This window comes from Homarus americanus, unplaced genomic scaffold, assembly GCF_018991925.1.
Source record: "Homarus americanus isolate GMGI-L3 unplaced genomic scaffold, GMGI_Hamer_2.0 scaffold19117, whole genome shotgun sequence".
NCBI lineage: Eukaryota > Metazoa > Arthropoda > Malacostraca > Decapoda > Nephropidae > Homarus > Homarus americanus.
The window spans coordinates 1,915,787-1,939,830 of NW_024754704.1; the positions used below are offsets into that span (position 1 = coordinate 1,915,787).

The 24,044-nt window shown below is 45.3% G+C and overlaps 1 protein-coding gene across 6 annotated transcripts in view; it reads right to left on the reverse strand.

The window, feature by feature from the left end:
* LOC121855992 (cell wall protein AWA1-like) overlaps positions 1-24,044 on the reverse strand; it is a 52,466-nt gene that overhangs the window by 15,583 nt on the left and 12,839 nt on the right. For 4 of the 6 annotated variants that reach the window (XM_042351222.1, XM_042351223.1, XM_042351224.1 and 1 more), the window contains exon 1: positions 1,608-2,041. The exons of 1 other annotated variant lie outside the window; for it this stretch is intronic. The gene's annotated coding sequence lies outside the window, so the exon portion shown is untranslated. Of the gene's footprint in view, positions 1-1,607; positions 2,042-24,044 lie in introns of those variants that run through there. One more of the 6 variants, XM_042351225.1, reaches the window with a different exon arrangement.

Here is a 24,044-nt window from a genome sequence, read left to right on the forward strand (position 1 = left end):
TTGAGGCGATAACTAGATTCTAAAGGTGCATTACCCATTTACTGAGGCGATAACTAGATTCTTTAAAGGTGTATTACCCATTTACTGAGGCGATAACTAGATTCTAAAGGTGCATCACCCATTTATTGAGGCGATAACTAGATTCTAAAGGTGCATCACCCATTTATTGAGGCGATAACTAGATTCTAAAGGTGCATTACCCATTTATTGAGGCGATAACTAGATTCTAAAGGTGCATTACCCATTTATTGAGGCGATAACTAGATTCTAAAGGTGCATTACCCATTTATTGAGGCGATAACTAGATTCTAAAGGTGCATTACCCATTTACTGAGGCGATAACTAGATTCTAAAGGTGCATTACCCATTTACTGAGGCGATAACTAGATTCTAAAGGTGCATTACCCATTTAATGAGGCGATAACTAGATTCTAAAGGTGCATTACCCATTTATTGAGGCGATAACTAGATTCTAAAGGTGCATTACCCATTTACTGAGGCGATAACTAGATTCTAAAGGTGCATTACCCATTTACTGAGGCGATAACTAGATTCTAAAGGTGCATTACCCATTTACTGAGGCGATAACTAGATTCTAAAGGTGCATTACCCATTTATTGAGGCGATAACTAGATTCTAAAGGTGTATTACCCATTTATTGAGGCGATAACTAGATTCTAAAGGTGCATTACCCATTTATTGAGGCGATAACTAGATTCTAAAGGTGCATTACCCATTTATTGAGGCGATAACTAGATTCTAAAGGTGCATCACCCATTTATTGAGGCGATAACTAGATTCTAAAGGTGCATTACCCATTTACTGAGGCGATAACTAGATTCTAAAGGTGCATTACCCATTTATTGAGGCGATAACTAGATTCTAAAGGTGCATTACCCATTTATTGAGGCGATAACTAGATTCTACTACTACTGCTACTACTACTACTGCTACTACTACTACTGCTACTACTACTACTGCTACTACTACTACTACTACTACTACTACTACTGCTACTACCACTACCACTACTACTACTACTACTACTACTACTAAATATATCGGTCGCCACACACAAAAAAAAACGTAACCTATATTTTCGATACTAAATCCGGTTTCAGTTAACGGGACCCTACAGACGCATCACTACACTCACTGTTTCATCACTGTAGTATCACTGTAACTGCATTATATATAGAAAGTTTTTTGACCTCTTCTGGGTTTATTCACGAGACAAGATTCAGTTTTAGAGATTCACGATTAAAGATTCAGATCAAGTTATTCTAGATTCAGTATAAAAGATTCAGGATTCGAGGTTCAGGATTCACGATTCCGGTATTTCAGGCTCAAGAATCATGACAAGGTACTGGAGGGTGGGTACTGGAGGTGGTACTGGAGGGTGAGGTACTGGAGGGTGAGGTACTGGAGGGTGAGGTACTGAAGGGTGAGGTAAAGAAGGGTAAGGTACTGGAGGGTGAGGTACTGGAGGGAGAGGTATTGGAGGGAGAGGTACTGGAGGGTGAGGTACTGGAGGGTGAGGTACTGGAGGGTGAGGTACTGAAGGGTGAGGTACTGAAGGGTGAGGTACTGAAGGGTGAGGTACTTACCAAGAGTGGCAACAACAGAAGCAGGAGCAGCAACTCGAGGCTATTCTCCTTCACCTCAGAAGTCAACACAAAACTCACACTCAAACCAAACAAATTTCCCTCAAGTTATAACTCAAGCTTGGATGGTCGTCAAGCATTAAGCATGTACATTGTTGGCTCTTGAGGGCTGTGCTTGAGCCAGTTCGGTGACGTAGTTCAGGGTAGTTGAGGAGTTGGGTTGGTCACTATTATGATCCACATTCCGATGGTAATTTGGTGATTTATCAGATTCTTTCACTCAGTAAGTTTGTTTATCGTAAGTTTCTCTCTTATTGAACGTCGGTGTGAGAGAAAGTGAGTTAGAGAGAGAGAGAGAGGTGTAGAAGGGTTTATGTGAGAGACCGGGAGGAATGAAGGTTTAGGTCCGTCCACCTCGGCAGACGGTCACTAACTGTTGTACACTGCCTCGCTCACACACCACCTTGGCCTCCACCACACACACCACAACTCTTCGTTCACTAGCTCTTAAATAATTACCAGGTCGATAGATTCACTTCCTTCTTCTGGGAATAAACTCATAGTCATTAATATCGTCCGGGAATAAACCGCAAAATATACACACGGGTTTATTTGTTGGTTTTAGTGAGGTAGGAGTTAACGGGGCCCCCGGTCATAGAGGAGTCTTAAGTGATAGGAGGAGAGATGGTGTTTTGTGGGGTGGGACGCGGGGTGGTGGTGGTCGTGCCCTGGGGACTTGCCTGAAGGGGTGGTGGTGGTGACGGTGTGCCCTGAGGGTGTACTGGGAATGAAACTCGTAGCAATTACAATGGTGGTAATGATAACAGGAAAAAAATAATTCTAATAATAATAATAATATCTTCTAGTGCTTGCGCCTGACGAACGTACGCCAGGTACATCAACTCAAGGCCATGTAAGGAAACACTAATATAATATAATTAGTATATTCCATAGCCTGACTCACGTTCGCCAGGCATATATGGATGAATGATATAATATAATTAGTACACTCATCGCCTGACGACCGATCGCCAGGCGTATAAGGAAGACTGGGACAGAATAACGTAGTTTGACGTCTATAACAGAGTAATTATATACACAGCGTGATATACGTTGATTATATAACACCTAATATAATCAGCTGGTATGAGAGAGAGAGAGAGAGAGAGAGAGAGAGAGAGAGAGAGAGAGAGAGATCAATAAATATATATGCAAACAAAAAACAGATTGAGCAAAACAAACAGTCTGGAATTCCATCTAAGAATAAAATTAACAAAACAAAAAGGATTTGAGTCTCCCACACAATTAGATTCCATCACTCTGGCTCGTCAATGTCAACAAAACCAACTCATCCCAACGAAAATCAGGAGACTTGAGTAAATGACAATTATACTCGATTTTAAGTTAATAAAATCTTCTAAGTCTTTATCTATGTATGAATATTCAGTATTATATCTTATTCTATAGAAAATATTTTAGAGGAATTTTTGTGAGTTTCAATGCAATGATAATACGTAAAAAAAAAAATCAATGTAAAAATCCTGAAAATAAATGGAGTGAGGGGCGACCTTGTTCCCACGGGCAGCCATTCCTCCTTCACCTCCATGCCAACGAGCGTAAAATTAGATTTCATTCACCGAAAAACAAGGCACTGAGATGACAAAAGAAGTAAAAATAAAAATAAAAAGAAAGAAGAGAAAAGAAGAGGAGAAGGTTAAAGAAAAACGTAGGATCTAATCATCGTCTTGAGTCCCGTTTGAAGCAATCACACACAGCTTCATGTTGACAGACTCCTCCTGGGAAGCTTACGGCGAAGTCATAAACTGTGTCATGTGGTAATGGTGTTGGTGGTGATGGTGTTGGTGGTGATGGTGTTGGTGGTGATGGTGTTGGTGGTGATGGTGTTGGTGGTGATGGTGTTGGTGGTGATGGTGTTGGTGGTGTGCTGGTGGGTGGAGCGGTGTTGGTGGTAATGGTGTTGGTGGTGATGCAGGTGATGGTGTTGGTGGGTGATGGTGTTGGTGGTGATGGCGTTGGTGAGATGGAAGTTGGTGGTGATGGCGGTGATGGTGTTGGTGGTGATGGTGTTGGTGGTGCTGGTGGTGATGGTGTTGGTGGTGATGGTGGTGATGGTGTTGGTGGTGATGGTGTTGGTGGTGATGACGATGATGATGAAGATGATGATGATAATAATAAATAATAATAAATAATAATAATAAATAATAACAATAATAATAATAATAATAATAATAATAATAATAATAATAATAATAATAATTCTATTAATTAGTAAAGTAAATTAAATTTCATGGAATAGAACCCACTCAAGCTTCTCTCTCTCACCCCTCTCCACCTCTCACCCCCACTCCCCCCTCTCACAAGTTACAGGTGGGAGTGAGACACAGTGTTGTGAGTGTCTTAACGAGCTATAAGGTAGATGAGTAATTAGCGGACCAGTAATTGTCTGTGAGAGAGAGAGAGAGAGAGAGAGAGAGAGAGATAACAATAGGCGCAGATGGTAATTATAGCTACAGGTGGTAACAATAACCGCAGGTGGTCACCCGAGGCAAACATCCAGGTAGGAGGAAGAGGAGTAGGAGGAGGAAGAGAAGGGGGAGAAAGAGGAGGTAAGGGGAGAAAGAGGAGGGAAGAGAAGGGGAGAAAAGAGGAGGTGGAAGAGAAGGGGAGAAAGAGGGAGGTGGAAGAGGAAGGGGAGAAAAGGAGGAGGAAGGAGAGGGGAGAAAGAGGAGGAGGAAGAGAAGGGGGAGAAAGAGGAGGTGGAAGAGAAGGGGAGAAAGAAGAAGAAGAGAGACACAAAAAGATCGTAAGTTAATATTTTTTTCCCTTAATTGGAAACGAAGGAGAGAACGTTTACCTGAGTCACTTAAATTAATACAAAGAGATTCACTCCAAAATGTTTTCCTGTTATCAAAAAACATTTACCTCTGAAACATAGAAAGATTCAAGAACTTCCGTGAGATACTTGACTTATTTCTACAGCACATCTAGCTGGGCCATAGTGAGAGAGAGATGGCCACCTAGCTGGGCCATAGTGAGGAGATGGCCACCCAGCTGGGCCATAGTGAGGAGATGGCCACCTAGCTGGGCCATAGGAGAGAGATGGCCACCTAGCTGGGCCATAGGAGGGGAGATGGCCACCTAGCTGGGCCATAGGAGGAGAGAGATGGCCACCTAGCTGGGCCATAGTGAGAGAGATGCCACTGGGCCATAAGGAGAGAGATGGCCCAGCTTGGGCCATGGTGAGGGAGATGGCCACCCAGCTGGGCATAGAGGAGAGATGGCCACCTAGCTGGGCCATAGTGAGGGAGATGCACACTCAGCTGGGCCATAGTGAGAGAGATGGCCACCTAGCTGGGCCATAGTGAGAGATGGCCACTCTGAAGGCTACAGTGGGAGAGAGATGGCCTAGCTGGCCATAGTGAGGAGATGGCCACCTAGCTGGGCCATAGTGAGAGAGATGGCCACCTAGCTGGGCCATAGGAGAGATGGCCACCTCAGCTTGGCCCATAGTGAGGAGATGGCCACCTAGCTGGGCCAGAGAGATGGCCACCTAGCTGGGCCATAGTGAGAGAGATGCACACCAGCTGGGCCATAGTGGAGAGAGATGGCCACCTAGCTGGGCCATAGTGAGAGATGGCCACCTAGCTGGGCCGTAGTGAAGGAGAGATGGCCACCTAGCTTGGGCTATAGGAGGAGATGGCCACCTAGCTGGGCACAGAGAGAGAGAGATGGCCACCTGAAGGCCACAGTGAGGAGAGACGGCCACCTAGCTGGGCTGAGTGAGAGAGATGGCCACCTAGCTGACATAGTGAGAGGGGAGACACACCTGGGGCTGGGCATAGGAGAGAGATGGCCACCTAGGCTGGGCCATAGGAGGAGATGGCCACCTAGCTGGGCCATAGGAGAGAGATGGCCACCCAGATGGGCCATAGTGAGGGGAGATGGGCCACCTGAAGGCCATAGGAGAGAGATGGCCACCTAGCTGGGCCATAGTGAGAGATGGCTCTGAGCCATAGGAGGGAGATGGCCACCTAGCTGGGCCATAGGAGAGAGATGGCCACCTAGCTGGCATCATAGTGAGGGAGATGGCCACCCAGCTGGGCCATAGTGAGGAGAGATGGCCACCTAGCTGGGCCATAGTGAGAGATGGCCACCTAGCTTGGCCATAGTGGGGAGATGGCCACCTAGTTGAGCCATAGTGAGGAGATGCCTCAGTTGGTACAAGTGACGGAGATGGCCACCTAGCTTGGGCCATAGGAGAGATGGACACCTAGCTTGGCCATAGTGAGGAGATGGCCACCTAGCTGGGCCATAGTGAGAGAGATGGCCACCAGTCAGCTTGTTGAGAGATGGCCACCAGCTTGGGCCATAGAGGGAGGAGAGAGATGGCCACCTAGCTTGGCCATAGGAGAGAGATGGCCACCTGCTGGGCCATAGGAGAGAGAGATGGCCACCTAGCTTGGCCATAGTGAGGAGATGGCCACCTAGTTGAGCCATAGTGAGGAGATGGCCACCTAGTTGAGCCATAGGAGAGAGATGGCCACCTAGCTTGGCCATAGTGAGAGAGATGGCCACCTAGCTGGGCCATAGGAGAGGAGATGGCCACCTAGCTGGGCCATATTGAGAGTAGGCACCCAGCTTGGCCATAGTGAGGAGATGGCCAAATTAGCCCATAGTGAGGAGATGGCCACCTAGTTGAGCCATAGTGAGGGAGATGGCCACCTAGTTGACATAGTGAGGAGATGGCCAAACCAGCTTGAGCCATATGATGGAGATGGCCACCTAGCTTGGCCACAATGAGGGAGATGACCACCGTGCACACCGTTAGTTCCACACTCTACTCTTTCAATTTACTGCCCCGTGACTCTGAATCGATCACTCGGAGCAGAAAAAAACCAGGTGTAAAGGTCATTTGAGGTCATATGACGTCACTGAGGAGGTCATTTGAGGTCACACGATGTCATTGAGGAGTAGAGTTCATGGAAGGTCGCTCATGTCTTATTCATGTCACTGGATGTCATTGAAGAAGTCTTAGCGGTGTTTTGATGTCAGAGTAGAGGTTTACAATTGACTGTTCACTCTAAATATGGTAGAGCATTACAGTGACGCAGCGATACAGTGACGCAGCGATACAGTGACGCAGCGATACAGTGACGCAGCTATACAGTGACGCAGCTATACAGTGACGCAGCGATACAGTGACGCAGCGATACAGTGACGCAACGATACAGTGATGCAGCGATACAGTGATGCAGCTATACAGTGACGCAGCGATACAGTGACGCAGCGATACAGTGATGCAGCGATACATTGACGCAGCGATACAGTGACGCAGCGATACAGTGACGCAGCGATACAGTGATATAACGTTATAACAACACAGCGTCACAGTGACACAGCGAAGCAGAATCCTAACCGTTTTTATCCAATACGAATTTCTCCCACAGCCAATCATCTCTCTAATAACTCAACGTGTGTGTGTGCGTGTGTGTGACGGTATGATCTGGTGTTACGGGCGGCACTGCGTCACGCTCTCCTACGCTCACCATCTCACTGCGTCACCCACGGCCTTGGCTAACGTCACACGGTCAAGGAGAGAGAGAGAGAGAGAGAGAGAGAGAGACTCGTTCACTGTTACGTTCCTCACAAGAGTTTCAGCGTGACTCGAGACCTTAAGTAGATAGATAGACCAAGAAGATATATATTAATGACACGTGCTTGTGGTCACTTGTGCTAACTGTAATAAAGAGGTCATCTTCCCTGACCTCTGACCCCCATGATGCTGGCTTTGGGGTCAACCAGGGGTCACACACACACACTCTCTGTGTCTCTCTTTAACACACACACTCACTCACACCCTCTCCCTGGCTGTTCAACACACTCGATCATTCTCCATAATTATTTTCACTTTCAGTGGAGAGAGAGAGAGAGAGAGAGAGAGAGAGAGAGAGTTTGTACAGACATAACTGTGTGGCTGCCATGCAGGTGTCTTGTATACAGGCACGTGCATGAGCATATACGTGTGTGTGTGTGTGTGTGTGTGTGTGTGTGTGTGTGTGTGTATAAGGCCGAGAACGTAATGGTATGAGATTTTCAGGTCACAAAACTGTCTAAATGTTCAATTTAACACCTGACTGGTTTCCTGTGCAGGTAATATAACACACTTGCACACACCCTGGAAGAATTCCATCAACATAAAGGACTCTAAACCAAACATCTGTGCTGTGGGTGTTTCAGGTATTACACATATGACTCTTTGTGGCGGTTACAAGAGAGAGAGAGAGAGAGAGAGAGAGAGAGAGAGAGAGAGAGAGAGAGAGAGAGAGAGAGAGACAACAATTAAACAATCAAACAAACAATTAAACTGGGATGATAAACAAACGGTAGCAAGTTATCTGACCCGGAATAAATAATGACCCAACCACACACACACCAGGTAATAGCTCAGGTAAGTTTAGGGTACGCGATACAGGTACAGGTGAGCAGCCTTCACCCTGACTCACTGCCAAGACCCAGCGGTTAACAGCAGACACTGGGATGGGCGGCAGATGTGGGTCAGAGGAGGAAGAGGAGAGAAAGGATGTTGGAGGAAGAGGTGGAAGAGGAGGAGAGAGAGAGAGAGAGAGAGAGAGAGAGAGAGAGAGAGAGAGAGAGAGAGAGAGAGAGAGAGAGAGAGAGAGAGAGAGAGAGAGAGAGAGATAGAAAGAGGGAAAGAAAGAGAGAAAAAAAAGAGTGCAAGAAAATAAACTAAACCGAGAGATAAAAACGAAAGAAAGAGAAAAAATAACGTAAACAAACTCTTAAACGGGAATAACTCAAATACATCAGTTACCCCTAAGACAATCACCACAAATACAGATAATCAAACAAATACAGTCAAGTGGGCAAGTCCTCGGCCATGACCAAGAATTTATACCCCACAGACGAGCAAGATTGAGGTCTCCAAGAAGCTGGTTTGAACAAGATGGACATAGTGTTTTCTTAAGGGTGAGGAAGGCGGGGTAGTTTAAGAGAGGAACCCGTTTTCTGTGTAGCTTCTGGTTTAATGGGTAACTAATGTATTTTTTTTTGTGTTCTAATTATTTTTTTATATATAATTATTTTCATGATGATACGTTATTAGGGTGATAATTTTTGGAGGACTTTATGTCGCAATAATAATAATGATAATGATAATACTAATAATAATACAGTAATAATGATAATAATAATAATAATAATAATAATAATAATAATAATAATTTTTCTACTATTACTGTCACTATTATTATTTATTATTATTTAGTTTAAGATCACCTGTAATTACCACCTGAACTGCCCATGTTAATTAAAACAGGTAAACGGCAAAAATGAAACATGATAAACAGAAATAAACGGCAATAAACAGAGATAAATTATGAGTAACTTTTAGGCTTAAGTAGTCGTGGTGTACACTAGGTGGTGGTGGTGTACACTAGGTGGTGGTGGTGTACACTAGGTGGTGGTGGTGTACACTAGGTGGTGGAGGTGTACACTAGGTGATGGTGGTGGGGTGAATGACCTATCTCTCACCTTCTATACACAAGAGAATGGTAAGAGAGAGAGAGAGAGAGAGAGAGAGAGAGAGAGAGAGAGAGAGAGAGAGAGAGAGAGAGAGAGAGAGAGAGATTGCACCATCGTTCTTTTTAGTGTCAGCCCCAGGCCACCATCAGCTGACAACTGTATCAGGAAGTGACCTACTGACAGCGGCGGTCCTGACACTTGCCCGGACATGTTACGTATAGAGACAAATGTGGGCGGGGTGTGTCAGCTCTATGGGGATGACGTTATATAACTCACGTAGGTTGAGACAGTCAGCCCCCAGCACCCACCTAGTCTCCCACACACTCTCCACCCCTCACTCCACACACTCCATCCTCACCTAACACACTCTCCACCCTCACTCCAACACACTCTCCATCCTCACTCCAACACACTCTCCACCCCTCACTCCACACACTCTCCACCCCTCACTCCACACACTCTCCACCCCTCACTCCACACACTCTCCACCCCTCACTCTTAATTAATTCTCTACCTTACCCCAAATTACCTCACCTTGCCCCTTCCTGCCCCGTCCCAGAGGAGCCCGAGGGCAAGTGCGTCAGAGGGCAAGACAGAAGGAAACTTTCTCCCCCGGGATGGGCAAGGAGCGTCCGTGTGTGTGTCCGCTTGCCTGCCTGGGGCGTGGGGAGGCAGGAGGGGAGGATGGGGGGAGGTGTTCAGAAGGAGCTGAGAGAGAATGGTAGTGGAGAGAAAGGGGAGAAATGAAGAAAGAGGGAAGGGGAGAGAGAGGGAGGGACGGAGGGGAGGGAGGAAGGAGGAGGGAGGAGGGGAGGAGGAGGAGGGGAGGAGGGGGAGGGAGGGAGGGGAGGGAGGAGGGAGGGGAGGGTAGGGAAGTTCAGATAAGAGAGAGAGAGAGATAATGACTCAGTTTCACACCTGGTGTAAGCTTACCTGGGCCAGTGACTCACTAGACAGGTTCCCACGACCCTAACACACACCTGAGAGAGAGAGAGAGAGAGAGAGAGAGATTCACTATATGCCAAAAGTATCGATATTTTAATGAATTACTTAACGCAGACTAACGATATAAAGCATTAAGTAAGTTAAGTATTAAGTAAAGTCTTCATAGTAACTTACAAAGTTAATGTGAAGAGGAAGGGAATATTTAAGAAGAGTTTTTTGTGGGAATTGACTTAAAATAATTACGACTCATTGAGAATAACACTTACCATGTACTACTTAAAGTGATCATTACCCTATTTATCTACACTTACAAACACCGGAGAAGAAAGAAATATGATAAAAGAAGTGTATAACATAACGAAGAATAATTACATAGATAACAGACGAAAGAGAACACAACAGCAATAAATAAAGTGGATAATAAAATGACCAATAACACATTAAACAGAACGAAGATGAAGGAAAATGAACAGACGGAGAACAATAAAGGAAGTGGATAAGATAATCAAGAATAATAACCTAAATAAGAGAAGAAGGAAAAATAGAGGAAGAAAATAATGATGATTTATAAGGTCGTCCAGAACGTGACCTGGTGTTAGCGAGGAGCACCTATTATGTGACCTTCTCGTTGCTGTTATTAATTCTTCCTTGTTTCTCCTTCTTCCTATTCTTCTTTACTCCTTTTCCTTTCTCTTCTAAGATTCTTCCTCTATTCCCTTCTTTTTCTCTTGCTCCTTATTCCTCTCTTCTTCTTCCTCCTTCCCTCCTCCTTCTTATTATCCCTTCTCCCCTCCTCCTTCTTTTTCTTCCTTCTCCTCCCTTCCTCCTTCCCTCCTCCTTCTTATTATCCCTTCTCCCCTCCTCCTTCTTCTTCTTCCTTCTCCTCCCTTCCACCCTTCCTTTCCGCTCCACAATACACCGTTACCACGCCCTCTTACCGACCCTGGCAAAGACCTTGTGTGTGTGTGTGTGTGTGTGGTAGTGTGTGTGTGCGTGTGTGAAAACAATAATTTCTGCGTTGCCGTTGAAGGTCTTCACACAATAATAACACCCAACGGTAATATATAAAAGTTACTTCAGTGTTAAACCCCAGAGAGAGAGAGAGAGGAGAGAGAGAGAGAGAGAGAGAGAAAGAGAGAGAGAGAGAGAGAGAGAGGAGAGAGAGAGAGAGAGAGAGAGAGAGAGAGAGAGAGAGAGAGAGAGAGAGATAAGAAGAAGAAGAGCATCAGAAGTCGACCTTGAGGAAGATCACTGACCTCTCGAGTATATCATTGTATTGCATCATAACCGTTTAGGCACCAACAGAACAACGGTCATCATCCCTGTTTCTCTTACCGTTTATGGGGACTAACACACCATATTAAGACCCTCTCCCTCTGTTGACTCGATAAACAGTAAAGAACATCGATCATTTATCTAGAGAACACAGGCTCGAATCCCACCTAAAGGGGGTGAAGAGGCCAACAGATTTGGTTCGTGAGTTTATTGACTTAACCCAGATGATTCAGGTGTGTGTGTGTGTGTGTGTGTGTGTGTGTGTGTGTGTGAGCTATCTATCAACAACACCAAGAAAGTTTCAGTACAAAACTTCCGAGAAAAATAATCAATTCCTGACACACATTGACACAGTGACCCGGAGTTGCCATGGTAGGAATAAATCGACTGACAATAAGCTGACGTTCTTTCAGCTGACATTCCTTACCTGTCAGCCCATCTAGTTGGTCAGCTTGGTTTAGGAGTGTAGTAGGTGTTTGTTTGTATCTTGTCTGGGTGTAAAGGAAAGACAGTTAGTTGATTTTAGTAAACAATGAATCCCGTCAGCTGATTTAGGTAAACAACATGGCCCCGTCAGCTGATACTTGTAAACAAAGGTGAGGTTTGTAAATACTGTGACGCGTCAGCTGATTATTACATTTACGAATATGTAAATAACTGTAAATTATGTAAAAGAAACCTTAAGATATTACGAATTTACAGCCATTTACAGCACAATTTTATCTTCTAGAGGTACAAGAACAAGATAAAAATAATACCACTTAAAAGAGAGAGAGAGAGAGAGAGAGAGAGAGAGAGAGAGAGAGAGAGAGGCGGGAGAGGGAGGGGTTGGTCACTGGTACACATAACGGTAGTAGTGTAGAAGGAAGGAAAGAGAGAGAGGGGTAGCACTGACCAAATGTGGGGGGAGAGGTGGGAGAAAGTAGGACGAGAGAGAGAGGAGGAGAGAGAGAGAGAGAGAGAGAGAGGAGAGAGAGAGAGAGAGAGAGAGGAGAGAGAGAGAGAGAGAGAGAGAGAGAGAGAGGCATAACAAACCTTTTCCCTTGATACCCTCCTTCCTCTTCCTTCTCTTCCTACCTCTCTTTTACAGGAAACCAACTAACGGTAACTCCCTTTGTGGGTAGGGGTCGAGGGGTAGGAATGGGCCTTTAGAATAGGGCAAAGGGTAAGGAGGGGAGGGGAGAGAGGAGGGGAAGGAGGGAGATGGGAAGGGATGGGAGGAAGGGGTAGGGACAGGGAGAGGGATGAAGGGGGTGGGAGGTAAAGAGGAGTGAGGGGTTGAGGAGAGGGAGGAGAGTCGAGGAATCAGGTGAGAGGGGCATTGGGGAGAGAAGGGGTCATGAAGAGGTCACAAGAGGGGGCGGGGGTAGGGTTATCAGAGGTCAAACACTCACACACTATAAACCAACCCAATGAATGAGTCGTGTTGTCGGTACCAGCTGGGCATCATTACACTAAACCAACAAGGGGTCATAAACAATCAAATTTTAATGGGATTTTCGACCTTAATCATACCCTCACTATACCCTTGTCTTGACCCCTCCCCCACACCCGTCACAGGTGTTATAGCGGACCCGACCAATTAAGGTAGAGTCTCAGGACAGTATTGACGCCATTTTTCTTTTCTTAACTATTGTAATGACTGATATATACACATATTGAGGACTCTCTCTCTCTCTCTCTCTCTCTCTCTCTGTCTCTCTCTCTCTCACTCTCTCTCACTCTCTCTCTCTCTCTCACTAATGTAGGAATAACAAAGTTTCTACAAATATTGAGGTGAGACAGACAGACAGACAGACAGACAGACAGACAGACAGACAGATAGAGTCAAAAGATAAAGAAATCTATTTTTTAACGACTCTCCCTCGACCATTCCTAAAGAGATATAGGAATTCTCTCACGTCAGCAGCTCCGGGGCCGTTAACTAGCAGTAGTCAGGCGTGAAGTAACAATATAGGGGGGGGCCGTTAACTACCGTAGCCAACGTTAATCACCTCGTTCCTCCGTAGGTTAACAAAGACTTAATTTTAAGGTTGATTAAAGGAGGTCGATGAGGGGGGGGAGGAGGGGAGGGGAGGGGGAGGGGAGGGGAGGGGAGGGGCGGGGCACGACTTGTTAGTACAGGTAGTGATGTTATTTGCCCTTTGCCCTATTTTTGCCCTCTAACTATTGCCCTCCTCTAACCCCCCCCACACACAATAATACGGATCAACTAAAACAAGGAGACCTACAAGTACTAATAACAGAGATGTGACTCCACACCCTGACATATCCCTGCTTCTATAGTGTGGCGTCAATGAACTGAGATGTAACAGCGTTCTTAACACATCACAACACATCACACGTTTTTTATGGTGAGTTTATCATTCGTACTGTGATGTGTGGAGAGAGAGAGAGAGAGAGAGAGAGAGAGAGAGAGAGAGAGAGGTCACTCACTATATACACAACTCAGTGCCTTGATGTTACGACTGTTAGTGAATATTAAGTAAACGACCAAGAAGTGGCCCTCATCCTGACACCCTGACACCCACAGCAACACACCCTTACACCCTGACACCCACAGCAACACACCCTTACACCCTGACACCCACAGCAACACACCCTTACACCCTGACACATACCTTTAGACAAACTGAACAGAGAGAGAAAGGAATGAATGTATGTATGTATGTATGTATGTATGTATGTATGTATGTATGTATGTATGTATGTATGTATGGTATGTATAGAGAAAGCTGGTCTACAAGGAAGCTTCACTCTTCCTCAATTCCCTCCCACTCTCCCCTCACTCCCTCCCTACCTTCCCTCACTCCTACTCCTTCCTCTCCTGCCTTCCTACCCACCCCCCCCTGCCCAATTCTCTTACGCCCACACACGCCCAGCTGTTTGAGCCAAGGAATCGACACTACAAACAACCTGAAAACATCTCTCTCTCTCTCGTTTATCTACTCCTTCCTAATTTCGTCCACAAACCAGTTCCCACCTCCCCCTCCCTCCTCTCACTCTCCTCCTCCTCACCACGGTCAGGGTCTGGCTTGTCTGGATCTACTTATTGAGGGACTACTACCTCCCACCCCTCCCCTCCTCACCCCCTCCCACCCCCTCCCCCTCCTCACCCTCCCACTCCCTCCCTCCTCACCCCTCCTCCTATTTCTCTCTAATCTTCTTTAATTCTCCCATCTCACTCAACCACTTCCTCCTCCTCCCTCCCTCCTCCTCCTCTTCCTCTCTTATTTCTCTCTTGTTCTCACATCTCTTCCATCCTTCCCTATTCTCTCCCTCTCTCTTCCATCCTTCCCTATTCTCTCTCTCTCTCTCTTCTCTATCTCTCCCATTCATCCTTATCTCCCTTTTTCTCCCTGCTACGATTCTTCCCCTAAAATTCCCTCTTCATAACACACCCTCCTCCCCATTCCCCCCTTCCCCACCTCCCTCGAGACATTATCTAAGGTACGGCATTTCCGGTCCACCAACACAGTTCCACTTATAGGTCCGGGACAGCTGGGGAGAAAGTTGTCAGCTACTAGGAACATTAATTTTAAGACTAATAAAATGGTATAATTACTTCCTAGTCCTCAACAGGTGAGAAGTTATGGGAAATCTTAAAACAGAATCATTGTGGGGTTGAAGACCTCGAGCTCCGCGCCAAGACCACTTAACTAGAGCCGCTATGATTGTTTATATCGTCCTGAAGCAGTGATACATTCAGTCGGATTAATACGGATTTGAATCCACGAACGCCAAATCAATCCAAATACTAAGTAAGAATATGGCCATAAATCCGACTTCAAAGCAAGAAGGATGAACGATTTACTTGTCTGTTTTCGCCAAACTATCGTATGAAAAACCATCTTAGAACGTACTAGACGATGAAATACGTCTGTTTACCACGAGCTGTCGCTAAAACACCCCAGAATTATACGTCTAAGATCCAGAAAACGCACAAATTCCACGGGAATTATGGACAGAGTGGCGTGTGATGTTCGGCGGAGAGCGAAAATACCGGCTAGTTCTCGTCAGGCAGCGACGCGGCAGTAACGGGACCCACCACTTGGTTAACTGTACTTGGGTCACTCAGCTCTCTGACGCCGCCACCCAGCCAACTAGACAGCCAGCCAGCCAGCCAACTAGACAGCCAACCAACTAGACAGCCAGCCAGCCAGCCAACTAGACAGCCAGCCAGCCAGCCAACTAGGACAGCCAGTTGTGCCAGCTAACTAGATAGCCAACTAATTCAGACAGCCAGCCAGCCAGTTAACTAGACAGCCAGCCAGCCAGCCAACTAGGACAGCCAGCCAGCTAGACAGCCAACTAGACAGCCACAAAGTTGCCAGCCAGCCAATTCACAGACAACCAGCCAGCCAACAATCCAGACAACCAGCCAGCCAGCCAACTAGACAACCAGCCAGCTAGACAGCCAACCAACTAGACAGCCAGCTAGCTAGACAGCCAGCTAGCTAAAGAGTCAGCCAGCTACCTAGACAACCAGCCAGCTAGCCACCTCACCATCCAAGACATTAAATCATCTCACTCACTCTTCAGCATGAGAGAGAGAGAGAGAGAGAGAGAGAGAGAGAGAGAGAGAGAGAGAGACCAGACTATCTCACACACGGACGATAATAAGCAACAATTAGAGAGAACCAACAAAACGAAGTAGGACTGAAGGAGGTATTTATATCATCATTATTATACTACACTTTTGTTTCCTATTAATTACCTTATTTATCTACTTTCTCCTTTATTTACTTTCTTTCTTAAACACATATCTATCTATCTATCTATCTATCTATCTATCTATCAATCTATCTATCTATGACCCACTTATAATAGTTTTTACGAACATGGCTGAACATCTTACCTGAGATTCTACCTTCAATTAATTTCTTGTCTCAGAATTTCTTTGGGGGAAACTTGATGTGGGTTGACTACTGACCTGAAAAGATAAAATACACAATGTAATAATAATAATAATAATAATAATAATAATAATAATAATAATAATAATAATAATAATAATAATAATAATAATAATAATAATAATAATAATAGATGACCAGGTGAGTCGTGAGGTAATGAGTGTCGTCCAGGTGTATCAATAATTAAGGAGATCAACAGGTGTGGCTATCAACTGTACCTGATACACGGCAACTTCCAGGTATATACTGCTGAGGTCACGGGATTTAGAGTCTTATATTTCTTTATGGTACCGTGATTAACTGTAGTTTGAGGATTAGTGTGTGTGTGTGTGTGTGTGTGTGTGTGTGTGTGTGTGTGTGTGTGTGTGTGTGTGTGTGTGTGTGTGTTTTAACAAGTAATTGTAGGTTAGTATATTAGATGACATGTGGCTATTCTACTCAGTCTGGGCTTACACACACACACACACACACACACACACACACACACATGACCACCTGAAGATTAGCCCTACTGCTTATTTCACCTGATGATTAAGCACCCTAACGTTACCTTGGGGGCTTTAGGTTAGGATAGGTTACAAAATGGTCTGGATCTCTACTTAAACACTACACAGACTCGTCGAGGTTACTTACTATGGTGGTTGATTCATTACTTAAATGATACTGAAGTTACTTATAAGATCAGATGGATATTACTTAAAACAGCGTCAAATACAGAGAGATGGACTGGATAACTACTTATATATTCATTGAAATCACTTAGAAATGTGCGGGATTTCTACTTAAGCTGCATTTAAATCACCTAGAAAAATGTACTGTACTTTACACTTGTATTATTGTGGCTAAATAAGCGATTTCAGTTTCAATTTCAGCTCTTGAGTGAGATAGCAGACTCTGAAGTCACTAAAATTGTCTTAAAACTGAAACCTAGACAACCATTAATAACAAGTACAGTCATCAATAACACAAACGAACAAAAAATAACAAAAACAATAACAAGTGTTTGGTTTTAGTTAATTTACGTCATTAACTTCAATTCTCTATTACAACACAAATGGTAATTAATAGAAACGCGACGATCAGTTAAGATAATGAAAATAATAATATATATTTATTTACCAAACAACTATTACAACATCTACAACACTTACGATAACTACTACTACTACCACTACTACTACTACTACTACTTCTACTACTACTCAAAATACCTTAAAATAATTCGTAGTACAAGCAATGAAAAAAAAAACGCAAATTGTAAAAATAAAACCAAAAAAGAAATTAAATAGGAGACAAAAATAGGGAGAAAAGATTAACATGATATCGTCTGGGATGAGGTAATAGGCGCCTAGTACCTCACAAGGCCTCACAACAATACTATATGCCTATAACACTCAACAGTTTCCTCCCATGGCCTCAGTTTACCCGAGGGTCACAATCATCGTACGTCTGGCAGCGCTGACACAACAACAACAAAACCGCGAAATAAGTCACTAGCTCGACCCTTCTAAACTTGCCGAACCTCTGCCGCCGCCGCTACATCAGGAAGGTTTAAGCCGTGGGAAAAATATGGATCAGACCGTAAGAGGTGACTGTGTTACGAAAGTTTATGTTTGTTTTAAGAAATAATATACTGTTATAAAATGTAAATATTTTTTTGCTTTTATTAAGTTGATTGGTTACTTTGTTAGTTGTATTCCGACTCTTATTAATTTTTGTACATATATCGCTTTATTTTTTTCTAATAATTAAAACAAAATTGTTATTTATCTATTAGCCTGATTAACTGTTCATATAATTAACTATATTCCTTTATATAATTTAATTAATTTAGTCTATATAGATACACCAAACTAACTATCCATCTGTCTGTCTGTCTGTCCTTGCAGCTATCGGTAATATAACCCCTTCCCCTTCCCCTTCCCTTCATAGAACCCCCCCCCTCCCCTTCCCTCCCCCCAGCATCAGTACAAGACCCTGGGCTGTAGCGGTAATTCCTCCCATCATTAAGTCACAAAAGACCAGGACATAATGGGTCTTTCTGTCAGGTAGAGGAACAGTTATTTAAAACCATTAGTCTATTTACCTCATTAGTATGGAATCACCTTGACTTACCTGGGAACAAAAGGGTTAGCTAGGCCAATCAGTTGTTTACCCTCGTCTGATAATTGCGATTGGATGTAGTGATGGTGATTGATGAGAGAAGAGATAGATTATATATTTTTTTTTGGTGATTGTGTGGGATTGTTACGTAATTGTAAGTGTATTTGTGTGATTCTTCTGCGTGTGTGTGTGTGTGTGTGTGTGTGTGTGTGTGTGTGTGTGTGTGTGTGTGTGAGAGAGAGAGAGAGAGAGAGAGAGAGAGAGAGAGAGAGAGAGAGAGAGAGAGAGAGAGAGAGAGAGAGAGAGAGTTTCTGTACCAGTCCACACCGGGAACTACAGTACACCAGTATGAAGGCTAAACATCGCCTCTTTAGTGAAAACTTGGATATGTAGAGAGAAAGTCACGCCAAGAGCACACATGTGAACGATACTTGTGGAGTAACCTTGTACCTGTGCTGTGTATCTGTGCTGTGTACCTGTGCTGTGTACCTGTGTTGTGTACCTGTGTTGTGTACCTGTGTATTTTCTAAAAGTATATGAATTACTGACACCTGAGTAAATTAACTCCATATATATGTACTAAGAAATGTATATACTAATGGTTATGTTAGACTGTCTGTCTGTCTGTCTGTCTCTCCCAGGTAAGAAGCAGTTGATCAAGTAATCAACGAGACCTACCTGGCTGTAATCTCCATAACACAGGTAAACAAACTAATATTTACCACATAGAATTTTACCTGTACATACTATGACTCTTATTAAACCTCCTGCACCTGCTGTAACAGCGTAACAGCGTAACAGCGTAACAGTGTAACCTAGAAAAGGGATTTAAATATCAGTGGAGGGTAACAGGTATTTTCAGGTGACATTATTGTATATGGTTGATAACGGCCCTGTGTTACGGAGTGTGACGGAGTGTTACGTTGGTGTGGACAGTAACATTACACTTAGTTTCGTGACGGTGGTGCCTGTCAGCCGCACATCACGGGAGCATAACACATGCTTACCTGGGCATGACAGGTGTTGATTGGTTCGTACAGTACCTGCCCTATATGACGTCATTCGCTACTGACCTTCTCGTTACTAGGTCAAGTTGGGTTTTGGTTAGGTTATGTAACTTTTGGTTAGGTTATGTTTAAGTAGGTGTTAGTTAGGTTAGGTTAGGTTAGGTTAGGTTAGGTTAGGTTAGGTTATTTTACTTAATTTAGAAGATTCGATTAAAATACTAACTTCCTTCAGTAAATAAATTAATATCAGGTATTTGACCAATATAGACTCAGTGAATTGAAACATTCTGAAGTGATTAACACACACACACACACACACACACACACACACACACACACACACACACACACATACACACACACACACACACACACACACACACACACACACACACACACACACACACACACACACACACACACACACACACATACACACACACACACACACACACACACACACACACACACACACACACACACACACACACACACACACACACACATACACATACACACACACACACACACACACACACACACACACACACACACACACACACACACACACACACACACACACACACACACACACACACACACACACACACACACACACACACACATACACCTTTTATAAATATGAATAAGACTGAAAAAATTTACACAAACAGCTGAACAATTATAGTAGTGTCTCTGTAAAGCATTGTGTGTGTGTGTGTGTGTGTGTGTGTGTGTGTGTGTGTGTGTGTGTGTGTATAAAATATGTTATTATTATATGAACAATGATTGGTAAATTGTCTGCGATTGTAACACAAATCTCCACTACGTCCTGATGATGATGATGATGATGATGTCACAGTCGTGTTCCGTGTTCCGTGTTCCGTCAACTCCGTAAACATCACCAGAAAATGTCCATCCATCAATTGTAATTTCCCACCGATCACCAAACACACTCCCAGGAAGACTCAGACTCACACGGGGCACAGGACTGGTCACACACAACCATTATAGGAACTGGTCAAACATTTCCTCAACATCATTTACAGTAAAGTTACAAAAGGATTTTCCAGAGTGTAACTTCCGGTACCATGAGAGTTAAATAGTGAATCCAGGAAATGGTAGAAGACATTACCACCAACCATCACTACCATTAACAACCACCATCATCAATCACCACCATCATCAACCAACCACTACCACCAACCACCACCAACCTACATCACCACCACACGTCCAAGCCGAGTCACCCACCACCCCTTTAAGACTATAGAAAGACCTTCATTAATTTTGGCCAGCAGAGAACAGACCATCAGGTGAGGCAGGAGCATTGTCGAGTCTTTGAGGAGGTCACAAGCCATAGGTCACGAAGGGTCACAAGCCAGGCCTTTAAACGGGAACAGCAACGTGTGATTTGCTTCTCCCCCTTGGAAGGGGTGCTCATTGCTGGGGTGATAACGAGGGGGAGGGGTGGAGGAAGGAAGGAAGGAAGGGAGGGAAGGGAGGGAGGGGTGGAGGGAAGGAAGGAAGGAAGGAAGGAAAGGAGGGGTGGTGGAGGTAGGGAGGGGTGAAGGGAGGGAGGATGGAGTGGAGGGAAGGAGGGGTGGGAGGGAAGGAGGGGTGGAGGGAGGGAGGAAGGAAGGGAAGGAGGAAGGAAGGGAAGGAAGTTATTAATATATTCATCTCCTTGTTTATTTATTTCTATTATTCACTTAAGTGTTTATTTATTTGTTTTTCTTGTTTACTTGATTATTTTGTTGTCTGTTGCAGCCAAACCTCTTGGTACGTGTTTAAGTACACTCACAGTCTTGGACACGGACAGTCACGGTCATGTTCATACACGGGCACGTCTATGTACCCTCATGTATATGTATACAGTCACGCCTGTCACGGGCGTGCACAGTCACGGACATGTACATATACGTTCATGGGCACGAACAGTCACGAACACGTACATATACATTCACGGGCGCGTACAGTCACGGACACGTACATATACATTCACGGGCACGTACAGTCACGAACACGTACAAATACAGTCACAGTCATGTACAGTCACGGACACGTACACAGTCACGTGCATATACACTCACGGATATGTACAAGTACAGTCACGGACATGTACTGGTAGAGTCAGGGGTGACCGTCGCCTCACGTACAACAGTTTTGTATTGTAAATTACTGGAAAATTGGTGGTATGAAGTGTGTACGTGTCACGTGTACCTGTCACGTGTACCTGTCACGTGTGTGTGTATGTGTGTCAGGAACTCCTCAATAGACTTCCTCCCAGATATTATCCAATGAAATTTGCACCAACCCTTCCCCCTCCCCCAAGGACTCCTGCCCCTCACACAGACTCCTGCCCCCTCACACAGACTCCTGCCCTCACAAAGACTCCTGCCCCCTCACAAAGACTCCTGCCCCTCCACACAGACTCCTTCCCCCTCACAAAGACTCCCTGCCTCACACAGACTCCTCCCCCTCACACAGACTCCTGCCCCTCACAAAGACTCCTCCCCCCTCACACAGACTCCTTCCCCTCACAAAGACTCCTGCCCCCTCACACAGACTCCTCCCCCTCACACACAGACCCCTGCCCCCCTCACAAAGACTCCTGCCCTCACAAACAAGACTCCCCTCCCAAAGACACCCCCTCACATCCCTTCACGAACTCCTGCCCTCCCACAAGACTCCTTCCCACACAGACTCCTCTCACACAGACTCCTGCCCCCTCACACAGACTCCTGCCCCTCACACAGACTCCCCTCCCCCTCACACAAGACCTCCTCCACACAGACTCCTGCCCTCATAAAGCCCCTCTGCCACCACACACACCCTGCCTCACACAGACTCCTGCCCATCACCAGACTCCTGCCCCTCACACAGACTCCTGCCACCTCACACAGACTCCTTTCCTCACAAAGACTCCTGCCCCTCACACAGACTCCTGCCCCTCACACAGACTCCTGCCACTCACACACAAGACTCCTGCCCCTCACACAGACCTCTGCCCTCACACAGACCTGCCACTCACACAGACTCCCTGCCCCTCACACAGACTCCTGCCCCTCACACAGACTCTTCCCCCCACACAGACTCCTGCCCCTCACACAGACTCCTGCCCCTCACACACCCCAGACAGCCACACTGCCTCACACAGACTCCTGCCCCTCACACAGACTCCTGCCCACACACACAGACTCCTGCCCCTCACACAGACTCCTGCCCCTCACACAGACTCCTGCCCCACACACACAGACTCCTGCCCCTCACAAAGACTCCCTGCCCCTCACACAGACTCCTTCCCCTCACAAAGACTCCTGCCCCCTCACACAGACTCTTCCCCTCCACACAGACTCCTGCCCCTCACAACAGACTCCTGCCTCACACAGACTCCTGCCCCCTCACACACTCCTGCCCCTCACACAGACTCCTGCCTCACATAGACCTGCCACGCACTGCCTCAACAGACTCCTGGCCCCCTCACACAGACTCCTGCCCCACACACAGATCCTGCCCCACACACAGGGACTCCTGCCCCCCTCACACAGACTCCTGCCCCTCACACAGACTCCTCCCTCCCTCCCCATCCATCATTTCCTGTTCCCAACCGAGACAGGAGAGAGACGCACTCTCACTCGTTCGTCCTCTGTCTGTATGACACTGTGGTTGTTTCGTGGGCCTCGGTTGCTGTTTAAGAGGATGTACGTTCGTGCCTCCACCTGAAGGGACCACAGGCGTATTTAAAATCTTATGCTTAGGCGATTTTGGTTGTGTTTTGGACGATTTTTAGTGTGTTTGGGACGATTTTGTGTGTTTGGGACGATTTTTTGTGTGTTTGGGACGATTTTTGTGTGTTTTGGACGATTTTTTGTTATTTTGGCATGTTATATTTTTGGTGAGTTTTTGTATGTTATTAGCTATCCAATATTATTTTCAAGCGTCATTCTTTTGAATTTTCTCCACATAAAGTCTTAAAGGAAATAAGTCACCCAGACGTACAGACAGTTCTCACAGCCTTCACTGACGTCTAGTAGAGTAACAGACACCTGACACAGACTCTAAAACCCTCACAGACACTACAGACATACATCACACTCGTCACAGACATCCATGGAGGCCAGATAGATGACAGACATACAGACATCCTGGAGGCGACACTGGCCTGGAAATCTACAAGCTTTCCTTATTCTCACGGGTAATTGGGCCTCTGCTTGGCCTACAGCCCTCCCATAACGTGTGTGTGTGTGTGTGTGTGTGTGTGTGTGTGTGTGTGTGTGTGAAGTAAAGAGACACCTGTCTTCATTTACAGGCCACACCTGAACGGTCCGGGCCAGTAGGCAGCTGAGCCCACCACACACACACACACACACACACACACACACACACACACACACACACACACACACACACACCTGCACACACACCTGCACACACACCCAGGGTTGTATAAACACATAAACACTCACAAAGAGGTTAAAGAAAGAGAGCAGAGTTCACATTCTCCCCAGAGAACGCATCAAAGAACGCCCGAACGAATGATTTTAGGGAAGTGTGAACGTGTGTTTTTTGGGGAAGGTATTTAAAGAACTCCTGATGAACGTTACTTATTAACCAGCAGAACAAAACAC